Raw genomic sequence first — 22,773 nt, 5'->3', positions numbered from 1 at the left:
GATCGTGAGTTGCACAACTGCAAGCAACAAAACCCATTGATACTGCCTAACCACAAAAAAGGGTTCCGTGTGTGTGTGTGCGGGGGGGGGGGGAACAGTGGGATATACTTCTGAGAAAACATGCACAAGGTTATTCTGGACATAGTAGGTATGTGTGGCTTGAGGACACTCTGGAGAGACACTGCTAGTCAGTGTAGAAAATAATGGGTTTTATTTAAATAGTGTACATCTGCCAGCCACACCACTCCCCCCACCCTCCTCCATCTGCCCTGGAGCGTTAGGGGACCCTCCAGAGCATATTTTGTAGGGCGTAGGGGTTGCAGGCAGGGGGAGGAGAAGGAGGGGAAGTTGCATTGCACAAGCACAAGTGTCATTGCACCATTCAATGTCGTGTGAGGTTGGATGGTCCTCACTTAATTAGATGGGCCAATGGTTTGATGGTATTAGTCACCTTCCTGTTTTCCTAAATGCAAAGCTGAACAAGGCAACAGAGCAAAGATAGTTTTAAAGATGCTTCTTGAAAGAAGAAAGTATAGCACAGTGGAGCAGCTGAACTAGATGACCTTTAGTTTTATACAACAAGCCAGTGATTATATGAGTAGAGGAAAGAGACTATACAAGACTAAAGAGCAGGAGGGGTGTTTGATAATGGAGGAAGCTTCTTTTCACCTTAGCACATACATTTTCAAATGTGCAGGCATAGTAAGAAATCCTAATCCACATTTATAATAAGCTTGGTGTGACCTATTACTGCATTTGTCAGGGGGTGATTAATATTCAAAGTTTGAGTTTAAATTTATTCTTTCTGATTTGTGTGCATATTAGAAATTCACCTCCTGAAAATCCACTTCGCTGAATTTCCCCCCTATTCATTCATGTACAACTCCATTTTATTAGAAGCAGGTAAGCTGCTACCTTGGTCAGATAGATGATAAATCTACTGTGTAAAATTCACATCCTGGGCTGCTGAGTTCTTGGGATAAAGTAATAGTTTGTCTTTTCCTTTAGAGAAAAGGTAATGCTGATTCTAGGACCTACCGATTTACATCCTCCCCCACAAACAATACATATTTTTAATGGTCTGAGATTAGAGAAAAATATGAAAAATTTATCGATCCTCGGCTCTTGAGGGGAAAGGCTACAGAAAAAGGTGTCATTTAGAAGTGTTACATTTCATTTGTTTTTTTTCCTCATGCAATTTTATTTTATTTACAGGTAACCAAAATGGAGAATACACATACCAATACAACAAGATCACTAAAGAAACAAAGAAACTCACTGATTACAATCCTCGGTAATACCATGGTTATGCTTGTGGGACACCTAGAGTAAAACAGTCTATGAAGAAGTTCACTATCAAATGAAAGATTGGATAGATAAGTTATATAGCATTTATATAACTTAGAGTGTAGTCTTACAGGATTGACACTCATTACATGGAACACTCTGACTTTAGGAATCCTCCATCCATTAAAGTCCTGCTGGCAAGATCCAGGCAGGGTGGGAGAAATGACAGAGATGTTTTTGTCTCCAGTTCCTCCTTAAATTAATTGTTAGATGAGCCTCTGAGCCCATCTGACTCCCCTATCTTGCTGTGGGTGGGGATGGATGGAGATTGAGATGCTGTGGTTCCAGCAGATCCACATCCTCTCTTCTCTCTGCCCACTGTTCTCCCCCCCCCCGCGCAAATTCCCATTTCCTCCCCTCCCAGGTCACAACATTGACCTCATGAGAAGGAGGCACCATGAAACTTTCCACAACAGCTGGGAGGGGGAACACAATAAGGAGAATGTCATTGGAATCAGAAGCTATGCCAGATAAGGTATTTATTTAAATTAAAACATGTTCCCAGAAGGTCCCTGAAACTACAATTTCCCTTCCCAAGAACAAAATGTATGCCATTTTAAGCTCCTTTTTGTATGTAGCAATTTAAAACCCTATTGCATTGCATGAATTTAGTTGTTAGTCTTGAATTCTTTATTTCAGCTAGTAAGATAACATCATTTTGTAATTTGGAATTTGGGTGAGCAGATGGTAAACCTTTGTTGCACCGGGTACATATGAATTTTACACCTGCTAATACTTTTTAATATAAATTATACATATTGAAACTATAGGGCAACTTACAGCATACCAACCATATGTCAAAATGAAGAATAAATGTTTTCCCCATGATAGGAAGAGGGGAAAAAACATTCTAGCCACCACCTGATTTACTTTTGTTGCAAGATCTATCCACCCTCAGTATGTGGAGGTTTATTTATTCATTTAAATGTGAGATATCTCAATTTTACTGCAAGATGGATATCTTTGTTTTAATTTAAATACCTTTGAAAATGTCAAAAGATGATGAGCAGAACGATGGAGAGTGGGAACAGGGGAAGGACAGATGTCTGGAACTGCCGGGCATCTATCTTGAGAGAAAAGAAAGAAAACGTTGTTAAATGAGGACTCTCAGTGCTGATCACATAGCACGCAGAATCAGTAAATGCAAAACATGGTATCATTTTGCATTATATTGTATCTTCTTTTAAATATTTGTATTGTATTTTATATTTGTAACTGTTCTGCGGTAGTTAAGTTTTCTAACTGTTTGTAATCCACCCAGAGAACATTAGTTACTGGGTGGATTAGAAATGTAGTAAATGAAATAATATTATTATGACAACTGAATCTTTGAATACAAAAAATTAAATAAAAATAAAAAAAATGGACACAGGTATCTGTCCTGATGACTGGTTTTGACCATGGATACCTTGAATTTTTATCCTGCCTATAATCCAGCATTCTACTATTCTATTTGACTAGGTTTTATGATTGTAAAAAAGTAATACTTGGGGTGGGGGTGGAGTGATTACAGATTGCCCACTGTATCCAAAGCCTTGCCAGCTGACAATGGCTAGGGGAGAAGGTGGAGTTTGCTTATTAGCCAGGGTTTGAGACTTTTAAAAAAGAACCCTTTTTCCTTTCAATTTAAACCAGTGGGAGGCTGGCACAGTTATGAGGCCTGTTCAGGGGGCCTAGGAATTTGAAAATCCATGGCTTCTACTTACATGACCCTAACATATGCCCCCAACAACCCCCTCACCCACACAGAATGCCCTGTGCCCCCACACCCCTCCCACAGGACACTGATCACAATAGCAGATTTTTCTGCAACCTCATAGGGATGGCCTCCAAGGGAACCACATCACCACAAAAGAGGAGCTGCACATCTATATATTTCATATGCTAATTTAAATATATAGAAGCAAATTTAGAAATGGTTACTATCATTTAAATAAAAATACAAGAACTTCACCATAATGGGGAAGATTGTGGCCTGTGTACCTGGTTAGTCTGCTCTCCAGGTGTTAACTGTTGACGGACAACCTCAAGGCCCCTCCTCTCTCTTCTTATGGCTCTTTATCTCTCAGGTGGACTTGGGCTGGACAAGCCTTCAAATGGAGGACAGTTCTCAGACGGCCCTTCGAACAGAAGACTGCCCTATATGCCATGTAGGCTTCCACCTGCAGACTCCCCTCTCTGCCCACAGAGAAGGACATTTTGCAGTATTCTATGGACCCTCAGTAGCAGCTCCCTATGGGAGCGCCGCAGAACTGTTCCCTTAGCTGCTTTATGCCATTTTGTAGGAAAGGGTAGGAAGAAATATTATTACATAAATACAATTTTCTTCAGTTGGGCTTAAGTCACCATAGCATTGTTCTGGATTGTGAATTTTCCCTTGGCTACTTTCCTTTTGTCTACATTTAAAACTTCCACATTTTGATTAATGTAATTAGAATGTGATACTCTGACCCATTCAGAATTTGACAGCTGGATTCCAGTTCTATATATTTACAATTCAAATGTTTTATTTTGAACATTTTCAGTACTCAGAAGCACTATTCAAATTACGGCATCATTTTCACATCGTCTTTCAGAGTGGCTGTGTGAAAATCCTCACAATCCCTGATAGAAAGCAATAGGAATCTATTGCTTTCATCAGACATGATTTGGGGTTCTTGTTTGTTCATTACAAGTAATCTAATCTGTACTTAGAAGTAATTGTGCTTAAAATGTGTAGATTCTGTTCTCCATTTTTGAAAGATCTAAGAGAAAACCTATTTGTTCTGTTCTGTGTAACTACTGCTCAGCGATATCCCCTCAAGCTTCAAGATACCAATTACTTCCCATGTTGGGTCTAAATTGTTTGCATTTCTCATTTTAAACAGCAGCCTAGTAGCACTACTCATTTAATTCCTTTTTGCTTCCATAATGCCTAATTGTAGCAAGGGACAATTGTGTGGCTTACTTGAAGTTATGTGGTGTAATGTGTTATCAGATCACTTTTGTCCTTAAAATGAAGAAGAAATCCTCCTTGACTTTCTACAGTAAACTGATTCCAGCTTTCTCACCATGACATGTGTCAAAAGGACAAAAAGGTTCTTAGCTCTGGCATTTTTCTATCGATTTTCTTTCTCAGTTCTTTGAGTTTTCTTTTTCTTTTATTCTTTAACAGCTTTTTTATTCCATATGATAGATACGCAATCAGGCCCAGCTCTATATTTTACAGGCCCTGGTCAGGATGCTCTTGATGGGTTCCTCCTCAGTGGCCACCACCACCTAAGTCCCTGTCAGTGCTCTGAAACTAACAGCCTTGGTCTCCCCTTCCCCTCCTTTGCCCAGTAGGCAGCCCAGTGGTGATCCATTACAGCACAGCTGCTGGCAGGTAAGGCCACTCATGCGAGTATGAGCTGCAACACCCCCTCCTTGCACACAAGTGCTGGGGCAGCCACCAGCCACCTCTTCACACTCACAAGTGGGCATACCCAGCAGTGGTGGCAGCATAATGGGCCAGGAAAGCAAGTATCCACTTTGTTCCTGCCCATTGCAGTGCAACTGTAGCTCACAACTACACTCACAAGTAAATGGGAGAGTGGTGGCTGGACTGGGGGCGGGAAAGTGGCAGAGAGTGCTGGGGCAGTCGAGGCATCAGTCCTAGTGGGACCTGCTGGGGCTCGTGGGATCACACAAGTGCCCCAGCATACCAGATGTTGACACCTGGCCTCCATGTAATCTTGGGTAGTTGAAAGAAGCATTCTATGAGAGCAGAGAGTTAAATATGTTGTGAATCAAAATAGGCGTAGCTGCATATTAGAGAGAGGCCTCTGGGAGAAATCTACCCGTGGGTGCGAACCAATAAGCCCTCCAGTTGCCAATCCACAGAAAAGAGGAGGGAGTGGAGGGAACAGTGGCTCTAGTGGGAGAGCTGGGATTGGGACTGATCCTTTCATATGGCTTCATCTCCTGGCAGTGGCTCTTTCTCTAAAACCAGGGTCATAAATCAAAACTGTTGTTTTTTGTGGGGGGAGAGGGATACAAATATTTAGGGTATTCATTTGAACTATTGTACTGTTCTGTATGTTGGTTTGCCTTTGATCCCTCTGTGGCATCTACAGGTAGTTAATTAAACAAGGACTCATTACACTGTAGGACTGGATACACATTAAGGCAATGTTCCATCACCCATCTTGACTCCTTGGCAAGGTATTGAGCATTTATTTATTTACAATATGTATATATCACTCCATATCTAGAATGAATTTGGAGCAGTGAACACAAAAGTTAAAACAGTAAAATAATAAAAAGATTAAAACACCACATTACAATTACACTTCTTTAAAAACACAATGCCAATAAAAACCATTATTGGTCAATTAAGGAATGCCTCCTGGAACAGTGCTGTTTTCAGGAGGTGCCGGAAACAACGCAGTGTTGGAGCCTGCATGTCCTCCAGGGGTAGGGAATTCCAAAGAAAGGGGGCCACCACACTGAAGGCTCTTTTCCTGGTGGACGCCAGTGCGGAACCATCAGGAGCAAGCCCTCCAATGACCTCAGTGACTGGGCAGTTGGCAAAGGAGAAGGCACTCTCTCAGGGATCCTGGTCCCAAGTTGTTTAGGGCTTTGTACACAAGTACTGAAACCTTAAACCTGGACCAGTAGCAAATAGGCAGCCAGTGCAGTTCCCTCAGCAAAGGAATTACATGATGGAAAGGGGCAGCTCCTGACAACAGCCGAGCTGCTGCATTCTGCACTGGCTCCCACGTCTGGATAGGGTTGTCAGAGAATTCTGCCATGGATCTTGGGGAGGACGAATGCCAGCGCATTTGGCCCCCCAAAATCTGTGGTGGAACGGCCTGCCCCCCTGCCCCCCCTGCGGATCTCCCCGGGATGAGACTTACCTGGGGCGGATCTTCCGGGTGGCGGCAGCTCCGGCGGCGGGGTGGCGGTGGCCCGTCTTCCAACGGGCTGCCACCGCCGCCATTTCCCATGTAAAAAAAAGAAAGAAGACGTGATAGGCTACGTAAAGATTTATGTAGCCTATCACGGCTAGGTTAAAAAAAAAATGTGATAGGCTACATAAATCTTTACGTAGCCTATCACGTCTGACTTTAAAACACACACACACACGCATACGCAAATGGTGGTGGCTACGGCCGCCGCCATTTGCGTTCTTTATTTTGGCCCGTCTTAGTCTACGTAAATATTTACGTAGACTAAGATGGCCAAAATAAGGGGAACGCAAACAGCGTCCGCTACGCTATTTGCTTTCTCCTTATTTTTGCCGTCTTAGTCTACGTAAATATTTACATAGACTAAGATGGGCCAAAATAAGAAATGCAAATGGCGGTGGCCATAGCCGCCACCATTTGTGTATGCGCGTTTTGTTTTTTTTTTAAAGTCAGACATGATAGGCTACATAAAGATTTACGTAGCCTATCACGGCTGACTACAGGGACGCAAACGGCAGTGGCTATGGCCACCGCCATTTGCGTCCCTGCTAGCCAGCAGCCAGATGTCCGGCTGCTGGCGGGGCTGGCCGGCGGCTCCGCAGAATCCCTGCAGAGCACAGCCAGCCGGCCAGGATTCCGGGGGGAGGGAGGGAGCGCCTTCCCCCAGTCAACATAATCCGTGAAAGGTAAGTCACTTTCGTACATCCCTACTTCTGGAGCAGCTGTAAGGGCAGCTCCACATAGAACTAGGGGTGCACGAAAGTCCCTTACCTGTCCCCGAAGCTTTTCGTGGTGGGGGGGAGGCGCTTTGCTGCTCCCCTCGCAAAGTTCAGGTGGGGCGGGAGGCTTCCCGCCTCGCCCGGCCAAAATTCAGGCCGGGGAGGAGGCTTCCCGCCTCGCCTCACCCGGCCGCAAACTAAAAAGTAAAAAAAAAAAGGCCCCGTGATAGGCTACGTGACGATTAACGTAGCCTGTCATGGCTAGATCTGCAAAGTCAGCCGTGATAGGCTACGTACATCGTCACATAGCCTATCACGGGTGACTTAAAAAAAAAAAAAGCGCGTACGCAAATGGCGGCCCCCATAGGGAGCCGCCATTCGCGTTCCTTATTTGGTTGCTGTAGTCTACGTAAATCTTTACGTAGACTACGGCGAAAATAAGGGCAAAGCAAATAGCGTTGCCCTTATTTTCGCCGTAGTCTACGTAAAGATTTACGTAGACTACAGCGACCAAATAAGGAACGGGAATGGTGGCTCCCTATGGGGGCCGCCATTAGCCGTACGTAGGGATGGCGGAGAATTTCTCCCCAAAACTTCGGGGGGCCGAGCACCAACGTGTTCGGCCCCCCGAACAAGTTTCGGGGAGAAATCCTCCGCACCCCCCGCCACCCGCACCCCCCCGGGACGGGACGTACCTTCCCTGAATGTCCCTCCCAGCGGCGGGTCCGGCTGGCGGTTCATCCGGTGTTCGAGCGGGGTGGGAGCGGCAGACGGTCTTTCGACCGGCTGCCGCCCCCGCCATTGAAATCAAAGAAAAAAAAAAAAACGTCCCCTGATAGGCTACGTGATGATTCACGTAGCCTATCACGGCTAGATTTGCAAAGTCAGCCGTGATAGGCTACGTGAATCGTCATGTAGCCTATCACGGGTGACTTTAAAAAAAAAAAAAGCGCGTAAGCGAATGGCGGCCCCCATAGGGAGCCGCCATTCCCATTCCTTATTTGGTCGCTGTAGTCTACGTAAATGTTTACGTAGACTACGGCGAAAATAAGGGCAATGCTATTTGCGTTGCCCTTATTTTCGCCGTAGTCTACGTAAACATTTACGTAGACTACAGCGACCAAATAAGGAACGCGAATGGCGGCTCCCTATGGGGGCCGCCATTCGCGTACGCGCTTTTTTTTTTTTTTTAAGTCACCCGTGATAGGCTACGTGACGATTCACGTAGCCTATCACGGCTGACTTTCCAGATCTAGCCATGATAGGCTACGTGAATCATCACGTAGCCTATCAGGGGACTTTTTTTTTTTTTTTTTTTTACTTTCGTGTTCGCGGCCGGGCGAGGCGGGAAGCCTCCTCCCCGGCCTGAATTTCGGCCGGGCGAGGCGGGAAGCCTCCCCCCCCGGCCTGAACTTCGCAGGGGGAGCAGCGAAGCGCTCCCCCCCACCGCGAACAAGCTGTGAGAAAAGGTAAGTGACTTTCGCCCACCCCTAGCCATACGCGCTTTTTTTTTTTTTCAAAGTCACCCGTGATAGGCTACGTGACGATTTACGTAGCCTATCACGGCTGACTTTGCAAATCTAGCCGTGATAGGCTACGTTAATCGTCACGTAGCCTATCATGGGGGCGGGGTTTTTTTTTTAGTTTTATTGGAATGGCGGCGGCGGCAGCCGGTCGAAAGATCGGCTGCCACCCCGCCCCTGACGAAGACCCGACGAACCGCCGCCGGGACCCGCCGCCAGGAGGGACATTCGGGAAAGGTAAGTCCCGTCCTGGGGGGGGCTGCGGGGGGCGGGGGGTTGCGGACGATTTCTCCCCAAAACATGTTCGGGGGGCCGAACACGTTGGCGCTCGGCCCCCCGAAGTTTCGGGGAGAAATTCTCCGCCAACCCTACATAGAACGCATTGCAATAATCCAGTCTTGAGGTTACTAGAACCTTTACCAGTGTGGCCAAGCTATCCCTGCCCAGGAGAGGCTGTAGTTGGCAAACCAGCCTACACTGGTAAAAGGCACTCCAAGCTGTCATGGCCACTTGGGCTTCCAGTGACAGTGATGGATCTAGGAGTACCTCCAAACTATGGACCTGATCTTTCAGAGGGAGTGCAGCCCCATCCAGATCAGGCAATGAGCCTATCTCCTGGACTTGGAAACCACTCACCCACAGGGCTTCCATCTTGCCAGGATTCAGTTTCAGTTTATTGGCCCTCATCCAGCCCATTACTAAGTTCAGGCACTGGTCCAGTACTTGCACAGCCTCTCCTGATTCAGATGTCACAGGGAGATAGAGCTGTGCGTCATCAGCATACCAAGTAGGAATTAGAAAGTTCAGAGCTTGAGCCATACATATTTAAGAAAATTATTTTTTCCATCATCTGCTGAGATTTTGGTGATCAGGTAACCATGCCCTATTTCCTATCACTTCTGGACATCAAGTCATATATGACGAAGGTATATAGAAAGGTATGTTTGTACCTCTTTCACAGGCAAGGAACTCCCTTATCCTGAGGTCCTCAGGACTACAAGACCCTATTAATAGCCTTGTTATTAGTCTTGACCTTTCAGGGCAAAGCAAGTTGTAACTGTAAATAAACATTCAATGTAGAGTTATGGTGACAATTCTCCTGTTACTTATTTCAATTATGGCTTCACTATTCCAATTATTGCACAGCACATGCACCTGAGAGTAAACGAGATTGAACACATTTCTGAGTAAAGATGAATACACAGTATTGGAATGCATGTACCTTGAATTCAGCAGGACCTGATTCTGAGTAGTTATTATTTATATGTATTTTGGGCAGAATCCAGTGGTGATGACCTGCAAGTAGCCAGCTTTACCTAACCTGTTCCACAAGCAGCACCCACCAATTGCAGAACATAGAATGAGTGCTTCTTGGAGCAATGTTTCTGCAACGGAGCAGGTTGGTGGAGCTTGTGTAAGGGTGGGTGCCACTTGTAGAGTGGAATCAGCGGGGCTGGCCATGTGCAGAACCAAAGCAGTGGTGGGCCCCACATCGAGATGGGTAGCAGTAGATGCTGCCCATAAATTTATTCAGGCAACTTAACACCCTGCTTCTTAGCCATCTAAGCTCTCAGAGCAGCTCACAAAGTTAAAAAGTACAATACAGAATATAGTAACAAAAATACGCAGATCAAAAATCTGAGTAAACATCCTTTAGGTCCATATCCCACAGCTCCTTTGTGTGACTTCCCAAGCTGATCCAGAATTAACTGTTATAGGCAATCATTTCTCAGTTTTTCCAGTTTGACGTCTGTTTTCATTCATATTTATAAACATGACTGCTGGGACAGTTTTGGTCAATGGGCCTCAAATTGGGGAAGAATAACAGGTTCTATATAATGCACACAGTGACTGAAAATGGCTGGTATGATATGGGTACCTTTCTTTGGAGGACAGATATTAGCAGTGTTAGTAGAGGAAGAAACCATTTTGATCATGAAAAGAGCAATATGAGAAAGGATTAAGCCATGTTACACAAGCACCGTGTCTTTCATCCAGTTCGATGCCTCTGTAGCTGCTTTTAAGTAGGGCTGTACACAGGCCACCCACTTCGCTTTGGATGCCACTTTGGACCCCCTGAATAAGCCCTGCTTTGACTCGTTGTTGTTGTTCAGTCGTTCAGTCATGTCCGACTCTTCGTGACCCCATGGACCATAGCACGCCAGGCCTTCCTGTCCTGCGCTCTCTCCCCGAGCATCCTCAAGTCCATATTCATTGAATCGGTGATGCTATCTAGCCATCTCATCCTCTGCCGTCCCCTTCTCCATTTGCCCTCAGTCTTTCCCAGCATCAGGGTCTTTTCCAGGTAGGGATGTATGAAAGTTCCGCCAAGGGTCTCGGGGATGCTGAATGCCAGTGCATTCGGCCCCCTGAAATCAGTGGCAGAACGGCCCCCCAGCCCCCCACCCCCCGCCCCCCAGGAACGGGACTTACCTTAGGTGGATCTCCCTGGTGGCGGTGGTGGCGGCGGCTCCAGCGGCAGTTTGGCGGCGGTGGATGCGGTGGCCGGTCTCCTGACCGGCTGCTGCCGCCGCCATTTCCTGGTAAAAAAAAAAAAAAGTGATAGGCTATGTAAAGATTTACGTAGCCTATCACAGCTAGTTTTTAAAAAAACACCGTGATAGTCTACGTAAATGTTTACGTAGCCCATAGGGATGGCGGAGAATTTCTCCACGAATCTCGGGGAGGCGGAATGCCAACGCATTCGGCCCCCCGAAATTGTTGGTGAAATTCTCCGCCCCCCCGCCCCCCCCCCCAGGATGGGACTTACCTCCCTCGAATGTCCCTCTCAGCGGCGGGTCCCAGCGGGAGTTAGTGGCAGTTCGTCGGGGGCGGGGGCAGCAGCCGGTCTTCTGACCGGCTGCCGCCGCTGCCATTACAAAATAAAGTAAAAAAAAAACAAAAAACACCCGTGATAGGCTACGTAACGATTTACGTAGTCTATCACGGCTAGATTTCCAAAGTCAGCCGTGATAGGCTATGTAAATGGTTACGTAGCCTTAGGGTTGGCGGAGAAGTTCTCCCCGAAACTTTGGGGGGCCGAGCGCCAACGTGTTCGGCCCCCCGTACACGTTTTGGGGAGAAATTTTCCGCAACCCCCAGCCCCCCGCAGCCCCCCCCAGGACGGGACTTACCTTTCCCGAATGTCCCTCCCGGCGGCGGGTCCCGGCGGCGGTTCGTCGGGTCTTCATCAGGGGCGGGGGCGGCAGCCGATCTTTCGACCGGCTGCTGCCGCCGCCATTCCAATAAAACTAAAAAAAAAAAAACGCCCCCGTGATAGGCTACGTGACGATTAACGTAGCCTATCACGGCTAGATTTGCAAACTCAGCCGTGATAGGCTACGTCAATCGTCACGTAGCCTATCACGGGTGACTTTAAAAAAAAAAAAAAAGCGCGTACGGCTAATGGCGGCCCCCATAGGGAGCCACCATTCCCGTTCCTTATTTGGTTGCTGTAGTCTACCTAAAGATTACGTAGACTACGGTGAAAATAAGGGCAACGCTATTTGCGTTGCCCTTATTTTCGCCATAGTCTACGTAAATCTCTACAGCGACCAAATAAGGAACGCGACCAAATAAGGAACCCCTATGGGGGCCGCCATTTGCGTATGCACTTTTTTTTTTTAAGTCACCCGTGATAGGATATGTGACGATTTATGTAGCCTATCATAGCTGACTTTGCAGATCTAGCCGTGATAGGCTACGTTAATCGTCAGGGGTGGACGAAAGTCACTTACCTGTCCTCGAAGCTTGTTCGCGGTGGGGGGGAGGTGCTTCGCTGCTCCCCCCGTGAAGTTCAGGCTGGGGGGGGAGGCTTCCCGCCTCGCCCGGCTGAAATTCAGGCCAGGGGGGAGGCTTCCCACCTCACCCGGCCGAAATTCAGGCCGGGGAGAAGGCTTCCAGCCTCGCCCGGCCGCGAACTCCGAAGTTTTTTTTTTTAAAAAAAATGCCCCCATGATAGGCTACATGACAATTAACATAGCCTATCATGGCTAGATCTGCAAAGTCAGCCGTGATAGGCTACGTTAATCGTCACGTAGCCTATCACGGGTGACTTTAAAAAAAAAAATCACGTATGCACATGGTGGCCCCCATAGGGAGCCGCCATTCGCGTTCCTTATTTGGTCGCTGTAGTCTACGTAAATGTTTATGTAGACTATGGCGAAAATAAGGGCAACGCAAATAGCGTTGCTCTTATTTTCGCCGTAGTCTACGTAAACATTTACGTAGACTACAGCTAAGGAACGGGAATGGCGGCTCCCTATGGGGGCCGCCATTATCAGTACGCACTTTTTTTTTTTTTTTAAGTCACCCGTGATAGGCTACGTGACGATGTACGTAGCCTATCACGGCTGACTTTGCAGATCTAGCCGTGATAGGCTACGTTAATCATCACATAACCTATCACGGGGGCGTTTTTTTTTTCTTTTATTGTAATGGCGGCGGCGGCAGCCGGTCAAAAGACCGGCTGCCGCTCCCGCTCCGCACGAACACCCGCCGAACCACCGGCCAGACCCGCCGCCGGGAGGGACATTCGGCAAAGGTAAGTCCCGTCCCGGGGGGAGTGTGTGGGGGGGTGCGGAGAATTTCTCCCCGAACCTTGTTCGGGGGGCCGAACACGTTGGCGCTCGGCCCCCTGAAGTTTCGGGGAGAAATTCTCCGCCATCCCTAATCGTCACGTAGCCTATCACGGGGGCGTTTTTTTTAAAAAAACTTTTTATTTCGCGGCCAGGCGAGGCGAGGCGCCTCCCCCCCAGCCTGAATTTCGGCCGGGCGAGGCGGGAAGCCTCCCCCCCCGGCCTGAACTTCGGGGGGAGAGCAGCGAAGCGCCTCCCCCCCACAGCGAAAAGCTGCGAGACCAGGTAAGTGACTTTCGTGCACCCCTACGTAGCCTATCACAGGTAACTTTGAAAAAAAAAAAGCGCATACGCAAATGGCGGCGCCCATGGGTGCCGCCATTTGCATTCCTTATTTCAGCCCGGTAGTTTACGTAAAGATTTACGTAGACTACTGCAAAAATAAGGGCAACGCTACGTAAATTGTTTGCCTTGGATTCGTACTGAGTTCATTCTATCATTTTTAAGATTGTACCCCAGTACAATATTGTTCTTTACAGCATCGGATTTTCTTTTCACCACCAGACACATCCACAGCTGAGTGTCCTTTTGGCTTTGGCCCAGCCGCTTCACTCTTTCTGGCGCTACTTGGAAATACCCTCTGCTCTTCCCCAGTAGTATATTGGACACCTTCCGACCTGAGGGGCTCATCTTCCGGCGTCATAACTTTTAGCCTTGTGATACATTCCATCGGTTTTTCTTGGCAAGAATACTGGAGTGGGTTGCCATTTCCTTCTCCAGTGGGCCACGTTTTGTCAGAACACTCCACCATGACCTGTCCATCTTGGGTGGCCCTGCACGGCATAGCTTATGGCTTCACTGAGTTACACAAGCCCCTTTGCCACAACAAGGCAGTGATCCATGAAGGGGGTTGCCGTCATAGTCTACGTAAATATTTACATAGATTAAGACGGTAAAAAGAAGGAACGCAAATGGCGGCAACCGTAGCCTCCGCCATTTGTGTACGCGGTGTGTTTTTTTTAAAACCCACCCAACCATGATAGGCTACGTAAATATTTACGTAGCCTATCATGTCTTTTTTAAAAAAAACCTAAGCATGATAGGCTATGTAAATCTTTACGTAGCCTATCACGTCTTTTTTTTTTCTTTTTTCTTTTTACACAAGCCTGGAAATGGCGGCGGTGGCAGCCGGTCGGAAGACCGGCTGCCGCCGCCGCTGGAGCCACCGCCAGAGCCGCCGCCGCCCGGAAGATCTGCCCCAGGTGAGTCTTGTCCCAGGGGGGATCCGCAGGGGGGGCGGAGGGGCAGGCCATTCTGCCACGGAGTTCGGGGGGCCGAATGCACTGGCGTTTGGCCTCACTGAGATCCATCTCGGAATTCTCTGACATCCCTATTTACAGCATCAGATTTTCTTTTCACCACCAGACACAGGTGAGTGTCCTTTCAGCTTTGGCCCAGCTGCTTCACTCTTTCTGGCGCTACTTGGAAATTCCCTCTGCTCTTCCCCAGTAGTATATTGGACACCTTCCGACCTGAGGGGCTCATCTTCCTGTGTTGTATCTTTTAGCCTTGTGATAAGTTCCATGGGGTTTTCTTGGCAAGAATAGTGGAGTGGTTTGCCATTTCCTACTCCAGTGGACCACATTTTCTCAGAATTCTCCGCCATGACCTGTCCGTCTTGGGTGGCCCTGCATGGCATAGCTTATGGCTTCACTAAGTTATGCAAGCCCCTTCGCCTCAACAAGGCAGTGATCCATGAAATTTCGACCCCACCCACTTTGACTGGGATCCGAATCCGAAGCGAAATTCAGATATCCAGATCACTCGGTTTGGGCATTTTCCCATTGACTTGCATGGGAAAACACAAATGGCCATCACATTTTCAGTTTTCATGATAAATACATGAAACCCGGGGTCCTCTCTGCCCCCATGGATGGGATCCCACCTGCCAAATTTCAGACAATTGGCCCAGTACTTTTTGTGCTAGGTGCAGCTGAAAATTGATTTTTTTCGACAAAAACTCTCAAAGAGCTATTCTTCTCAGCTCTGTGCTGCCTCGGCTTCCTCCTGCCTGCTTGGCTGTCAAGGACCACTAGCCATCTCCTGCTCATGAGGAGGAGATGGCTAGTGGCTGAAGCTTGCACTGTACCTCCTCCTCCTCCTTCCTTGGTGATTCACAACTCTTTTTGCGTATAAGTCTATGTGCACAGAGACTTCCAGTTGCCATTTTAAAAAAACAAAAACATGGTGATGGCAGCAGAGGTGGAGGGACTGGTGAGTGTATAGGGGCTGGGAGGGCATCCAGAGAACCCAGATGGGGGTGGGTTCTCACATTCCCGAGTAACACCACCAGAATTATCTCTATCCCCAAAATGCAGCTGTTTTTCTCCAGTTATTCAGTCTCCCCCCCTCCTGCACCACTGTCCCTGATTGGAGATTGCTGGGTTATGTTCAGCCCTGATTTGGCAACTAGAGTTTCCATTCAAAGCTCCCTCCCTCCCTCCTCCTCCTCCTCTATATCCCCCCTCCCCCCTCCTCCTCAACCCCTTGCTGAACTTTTTCAAGTTGATTCATTTGGTGCCAGGCTGTCTGGGCTGATCAGAATGAATCACTGAGTTGGACAAGGCATTTCGTATGCAAGCCACTTCGCTTCGGGGCACCTCATTACTGTTCTGCTCCACCTTGTATAACATGGAGGCACCTCCAAAGCAACCCACTGACTCATTATTTGGGCTTCAGACCGAAGTGGTGCACAGCCCTACTTTTAAGCTTTGAAGAAGACAATGGATGATCAAATCCCCACATCTAGTTTGGCCCTAAAAGTAATCTTCCTGAATCTCAATCAAACCAATAGGTTACCCTGCACCAGGAGTGGTGAACCCCAGGCCTGGGGGCCAAATCTGTCTATCCTGAGGGCCAAATCCAGCCCTCCTGGGTTCCCCAGATGGCCAAGCCCCCTTCCCCTGGTCCCAGGCCTTTCCCCCAACTAGCAATCATTTGTTGTGATTGTGTCTTTTTTCTTGTGTCTTGTTTTCCCCATTGTAAAAGGTTAAAATGCCTCTCCTAAGGCTAAGTTACAGGCAGTAAGTGCTTTAAGCTATAATGTGCTTGTATGTTTGACCCCAACCCTTTTGCCTTCAATCCTGCCCTCTGGCCTTTGGTGCCACTTACCAGTGCAATGCGTGAAAGCATCTCCAAAATGGAATTTGGCCCTCATCCTGAAAGAGGTTTCCCACAAATACCCTGCAACTTGTTTCAAAATATCTGGTTTTTGAGATCTGTTCCCCAAGAATTCCAGCATGTTAGAAATACCCTGATTCATGTACTTATTCATGTATTTATTCATATTCTCTATGCTGCACTATTTGACTTCTTCAACCGATTTCCCTCAAAACCAATCAAAACATGTCTTTTCCTACACTGATGTTCTGATTAGTAAAATAAAATGGGACATGCAGTTTGAGTGTGTTTCTTAAACTGATGTGGCATGGAGTCAAAGATGGATGATAATTAAAGACAGGAGGAATCACCTCAGTCATGTATGATTAACAGCTCTGTTCCCAGAAGAACCAGTATCACTGCCTCATGTTTCCAATACCTTATAATGGTTGGGTGATTCTAGCCCTATTCAGGCTCATGTGAGGGCTTACAGCAGGGAGGGGATGGGTGTGTGTACTAGGGATGGCAGACGGCCTCTGGCTCTCTGGTCCATGAGCTCAGAGCCAGCTCGTGGATTTTATTTATTTATTTATTTATTTATTTATTTATTACATTTATATCCCGCCTTTTTTCCTCCAAGGAACTCAAGACGGCGTACATAATCCTTCTCCTCCTCCTCCATTTTATCCTCACAACAACCACCCTGTGAGGTGGGTTGGGCTGAGAGTCTGTGACTGGCCCAAAGTCACCCAGTGAGCTTCCATGGCTGAGTGGGGACTAGAACCTGGATCTCCCAACTCCCAGTCCAGCACTCTAGCCGCTACACCACACTGGCTCTCCACCATTTCCACCACTGGCACCGCTGTGAACAAACCCACTGCGCTCTCCTTGCTGATACTGAGACCAGTGAGGAGAGCATGAGGGGTCTGTGCGCTGCAGCAGTGGGTGGCAGCGGCAGGAGTCCCCACTTCCTGCTGCCTCAGGCTCTGGCACTGTGCGCAAATGTCTCCTTCTCCCAGGGCCCAGGAGGGAGAAGGAGAGACTCACGCACAGCAACCCTGCCATGGTGTGACATCTGTGACTTCTGGTAGGGAGCCCCCAGTTCAGTTCGCTAATGCAAGCCAAGTTGAGGGCTCGGGGGGAATCCTTCAAGCCCCAAGAGAGCCAGATTTCTCTGCATTGGACATCCCTAATGTGTACACAAGCCTCACTCCCAATGTCCCCATCCCCACATGGTCAGTCTTTAACCTTTCCATGTTCAGTGGAGAGATCTGAAGGGGTGTTGGTGGTACTATTCACATTCTCTTGAATGTGAGTAGACGTAGGGATGTATGAGAAATTTGTTTCAGTTCATTTTTTAAAAAATCTGGATTTATCCTGTTTGTACCTTCCAGACTGAATATGGACTCCGACGTAATCTGCAGTCGAAGTCCATACATTTCCAAGCTTGCAATATGATTTGAGGACCAAAAAAATGAAGTTGACAGCATGCATACATTTGAAAAAGGCCATAAAACCAGTACTTTTGAAAAATGCACACAAACATGCTTTCATCAATGGGAGAAGAATGTGTCCATTTCGAAGATGTGCACAATTGATGCATATGTTTGGAAAAATGCATACAAAATATGCACAGATTTTCATGTGTAAAAAAAGAAGAAGATGCTCACAATGTGATATTGAGTCAGAACGAGCTTCAAGATGGAATCTGGAGCACTTCAACAAGCTTGATTTTGCTGATCACCACATCCCTAGAGTAGAAGCCCCCTTCAGACCTTATCCGTCATTGCGGGGAGGACAGAGACTGAGCAAATGGGGATGGGAACATTGGGCACAGGGCTTCCATGTGCACCTCTGGCCCCTCCCCACTTTTACTTATGTGAGCTGGCTGGATGCCTGCATAGGACTTGCAAAAGCTTTGTACGTAGGATGTGCAGTTGTCCCCTTCTCTTCCACCTTGTCATACATAATCTTTTCCCTAAATGTGAATATATTTACCAGTAGGGAATCATAGGTACTCATACTGTAGGAAAGCTGATTGGCAGTAGAGTCAGGGCTGTCAAAGCAAAGCAACCACAGATGTTGCTCTGGATAGATGCTCTAGGTTCAAAAGCCTGGGTTCAGGCATTGTGGCTGTGCAAATGCTACATGGGGTGTATCATTAGCACTTGATAATCTCTCATTTTGCTTTCTTCTAATTATTATTTTTACATTTTACAACACTTACAGAAAACTTTAATTGACATATATTACTAAAAGCATTTCTTCGCACGTGTAATTCACTTACGGATTTCACCACAAGATGTGGTTACTTCAAAATGGTGAGGATTAATGTTGCTGTTCAGTCATTAAGTTGTGTCTGACTCTTTGGGACCCCATGGACCATAGCACGCCAGGCCTTCCTGTCCTCCGCTCTCTCCTGGAGTGATCACTGCCTTGTGGCGAAGGGGCTTGCGTAACTCAGTGAAGCCATAAGCTATGCCGTGCAGGGCCACCCAAGACGGACAGGTCATGGTGGAGAGTTCTGACAAAATGTGGTCCACTGGAGAAGGAAATGGCAACCCACTCCAGTATTCTTGCCAAGAAAACCCCATGGAACGTATCACAAGGATTAATACTTTGGACCATTTCTGAAAGAGCTAAATCAGTTGCCCCCTAATGAAGAGTCAGACTCAAAGCATGTTGGGCCAATATGTCATCTTCTTCCCTCTTCTACCTAAACAGGATTTGACAAATACATGAAGGGTCCTGTATAAATGGGTGTTAACCATAGTGGCTGAATAAGAGCTCAATCCTATGCATGTTTCGATAGAAAAAAGTCCTACATCTCCCAGCATTCCCCAGCCAGCTATGCTGGGAGTTGTAGGACGTTTTTTCTATCTAAACATGCATAGGATTGCACCCTAAAAGTGGCATGGTTGCAGACTCTGGTAATGTCTAATAGTCTTGGCCATGCAGGAGCAGGCCAAGCTGTGGTTTCTCCAATGCCAGTATCACACCTTTCTGAACTGGAGCAATGATGACATGGAAAATAACTATGCCACATGGATTTCTCTCTTGTAACCTCTGATTAAACCAAATGGTAGAAGAAGGTTCCATGTTGTAGTGGCGGCCGCACGTCTGTGTTCAACAGAGCCCTTGAGGACATGTATGGGGTGCAAAAAGATAACTGTCATGTGATGACCAGACTAGATATGCCAGCCTCTGCTGACAGAAGGTCCAGGAGAGCTTAATGTGCAGAACAAAGGAGAATTCATTCCCCCTCCCCAACTCTCTCTCTCTCTCTCTCTCTCTCTCTCTCTCACACACACACACACACCCCTAACACATATCAAACACACCCTCCCTGCTCGTGTAATACTGGTGGACATTTTACTATTGATCGTAGTAGCAGCAGCAGAAATTCTGGCTCAGTCTGGCCATAGTCTCAATCTGCAATAAAATCCTCCCAGCAATGGAACAGGCTGCAAAGAGAAATTACATGCCATTAACTGAATCCTTATAATCTGCAAACTAACCATCCATTAGTTAAAAACACCACTTAATGGTTTAACTCTGTGCTATTTCATTAACATCAGCTTGCTTTTCAATCAGGATTTTTTTTTCTCCCGCATCAGAATTAGGTTTACCAATGGTCATTGACATTGTCCTTTTCTCTGATCAATTTTCTCTCTGATAGATGCTATCTACCATTGTAAATGTTATCTGATTATTCTTAATTTCTGTATTTGACTTAATTCTGCTTTTTTTAAAAGCTTTTTTAAACTAATAAAATAAAAATGAAAAAGTAATGGCTTGTAATTCTTTATGTGGAAGATTTTCTCCTGTGTGTTTCTTTCCATATCTTAAATGTCCTCCTGTTTCCTTCACTAACCTCTTGTTTCCTGATACTCTTTTTCACCCATGTTTCACCTTTGCTGCCTTTTCATTTAATATCCTTTTTAATTTGGTTTGTTGTTTGTCCAGACTTTCTCTTTAGCCTGTGTTTACAGAGCTTCTTTACTTTTACTCTTTGCTCATATTATGGATTTCTCTGTTTCCTCAGTCAGACATCCAGAATGGCTTTTGCGTTTCCAACTTATTTATCTCTCCGACTTTTAGATAATTGACATATGTTGATTTGTTTTTAGATGCTTCTGAGGTGACCTCTAAATTTATATTCTCTTGGCAATATTCTCTACATACCACATACAGACATATACAGTGATTTTCTACCTTTCATTTAATTAATCATGTTACTGAGGATTCCCATACTTTCATCTCCTCAGTGCAAACCTGCACACCATGTGTGAATCACAAAGCTGAATGAAGCCCACCAGCCACAGATTGTGACCACAGACCTATTGTGCCCTTGAGCGACAATACATGTCTGGTAGACTGCATTCAACTTGCTGGATTGCAAGTTGTGCAGGCTTTTTAAAAAGCATTATTTCTAGGGCATGGCTGGTCCTATGAGAAATAGTGCCATGGGCAAGGAGAACCTTTGCTTCCCCTGCCCTGGCCAGCCTTCAATTTATTCTGTTATTATCTATAATCCTTTACAGTATTTGTAGTTCTTATAGAGCTTGGCAATGTTGTTCAAAGTAAAGCTGTGTTCTACTGATTTTTATCTAAAACAAATGACATTAAACTGGAAATTGAAAAGGGAATCTACTTTAAAGCTAGCTGACGGAAGTTCATTTTTATAGTTATTACCCAAACAATGCATAGAGCTTTGGAAGAAGAAGAAACATGTTAAAAACTCTTAGGGTGCAATGCCGTGCATGTTTAGACAAAAATAAAATAAAATCCTACAACTCCCAGCATTCCCCAGCCAGCCATGTTGTAGAACTTTTTCTTTTTTTGGCACCCTTACTGCTTTCCTTTGCCCGAAAGCTCGCCACAGCCAGTACGCTCAACAAACACCAAGTCACCACACTCAGCTTGGCATTCAGGGCAAGTGCCCAGCTCACTCACCCCTTAGACTAACCCTGCACTTCGGGTCTCCCAACTCAGTGCTTGCTTTAGGGGACTGCTTTTTTGAAACTCTGAAGTGAAAAATCAAACTGCCACCTTTTCCTTGGCCATATTTTATGATGCACTGTGATAAAAGTTTAAAGAAGGGAGAGGTATATCTGCTTCCTCAAGCAACTGTTTCATCTTATTTCATAGTCCAACCAGCCTTGCCAAAACCCTAGTATCAAAATTATGTTGACACCACTTAGTTTGACAAAAAGGCTTTTACTCAGGAAACAAATAGGTTCCTGAAAAATAATCTAGTGCTGGCCGCATCTAACACAGTTGTCTAGATTATTATAGGCATAGGTGGCACTGGGGAGGGCCAAGGGAGCATGTACCACCCAGGCATGCAGCTTGCTCTTGCGGCAGTCTTGCCCTAAGGAAACCTCTACTTCCTTGAAGAAGAGGCAGTTTTCACACGCAGTCTTTATTATCATCAATATATAACTAAGTGGCCCATCCTCAGAGCCTAATGGATTCTCATGGATTCTAGAGGGCTCTGGGGGATTTTCCTGCTGGTATGACTGGTGGTGGTCCTGTCACAGCCCAGGTCGCTCTGTGGAATGCAGAGATGACTAAGGTGGTTGACACGATCGCTCCCAAGCACCCTCTCCCTCTGAGCAGAGCCCAGGTAGGCCCTTGGTATACACCTAGGCTGAGGGCAATGAAGCAAGAGGGGAGATGGCTAGAACGCAGGTGGAGGAAGACCCATGCCAAGTCCAACTGAGCACAGGTTAGAGCTCATTATCAAACCTACTCTCTGGCAGTGAGGGTGGCAAAGAGAGAGTTCTTTTTCACCAGGTTTGCATCTTGACAGTGTCATCCAGCAGAGCTTTTCTGAGTGGTTCATGGCCTTTTGCAATCTGGGCCAGGGAGAGAGATGGTAGATCACAACTCCCAAAATTCCTGACAGTTAGCCATGCTAGCTGGGGCTGATGGGTGTTGAGGTCCAAAGTATCTGGAGGGCACCAGGTTCGGGAAGCCTTCTAGAAACTGATTATGGACTTGAGTTTAGGAAAATCCAATTACCGCATGCACCCACTAAGCAATTTTACTTCTTCAGAATTTTGGCTTCCTCAAAACTTCTCAGCTATTTCAGCTAACAAGGGACCATCCAAATCCACTTTGAATTTTAGTGGCAGGTGTATCCCGCATGGGAGAGTATATTGCTGGTAAAATGAAGTTAATTGCCTATCCCATTTTACAGTTCATGACAAATCTCTCTACGTGGTTTGACAGAGGAAAGTAACTTACACAGAGTTCTTGATGGGACTTCTGCACCATTTGGGTATGCCATGCTGGAATTATAACTGCACATGCCCATTAACAATTTTAATTTTATTCTGAAAGCTCTAAAAAGTTAGCCTTACTACTTCATATATGTTCTTTCATTTATCTTTTTCCATCTTCATTTTTCAGTCATTTCCTCTGTTCCTTCTAATTAAACTGCATGCTCTTTCTACTAAAATCTACAAGGAGACACCCTTCAATTACATGTAGTAGATGTTCTGGATTAAAATAA

Source organism: Heloderma suspectum, chromosome 3 (genome assembly GCF_057233095.1).
Source record: "Heloderma suspectum isolate Gila_16-S chromosome 3, 16-S_ref, whole genome shotgun sequence".
NCBI classification, from domain to species: Eukaryota; Metazoa; Chordata; class Lepidosauria; order Squamata; family Helodermatidae; genus Heloderma; species Heloderma suspectum.
Note: the sequence above shows the minus strand (reverse complement) of the source record.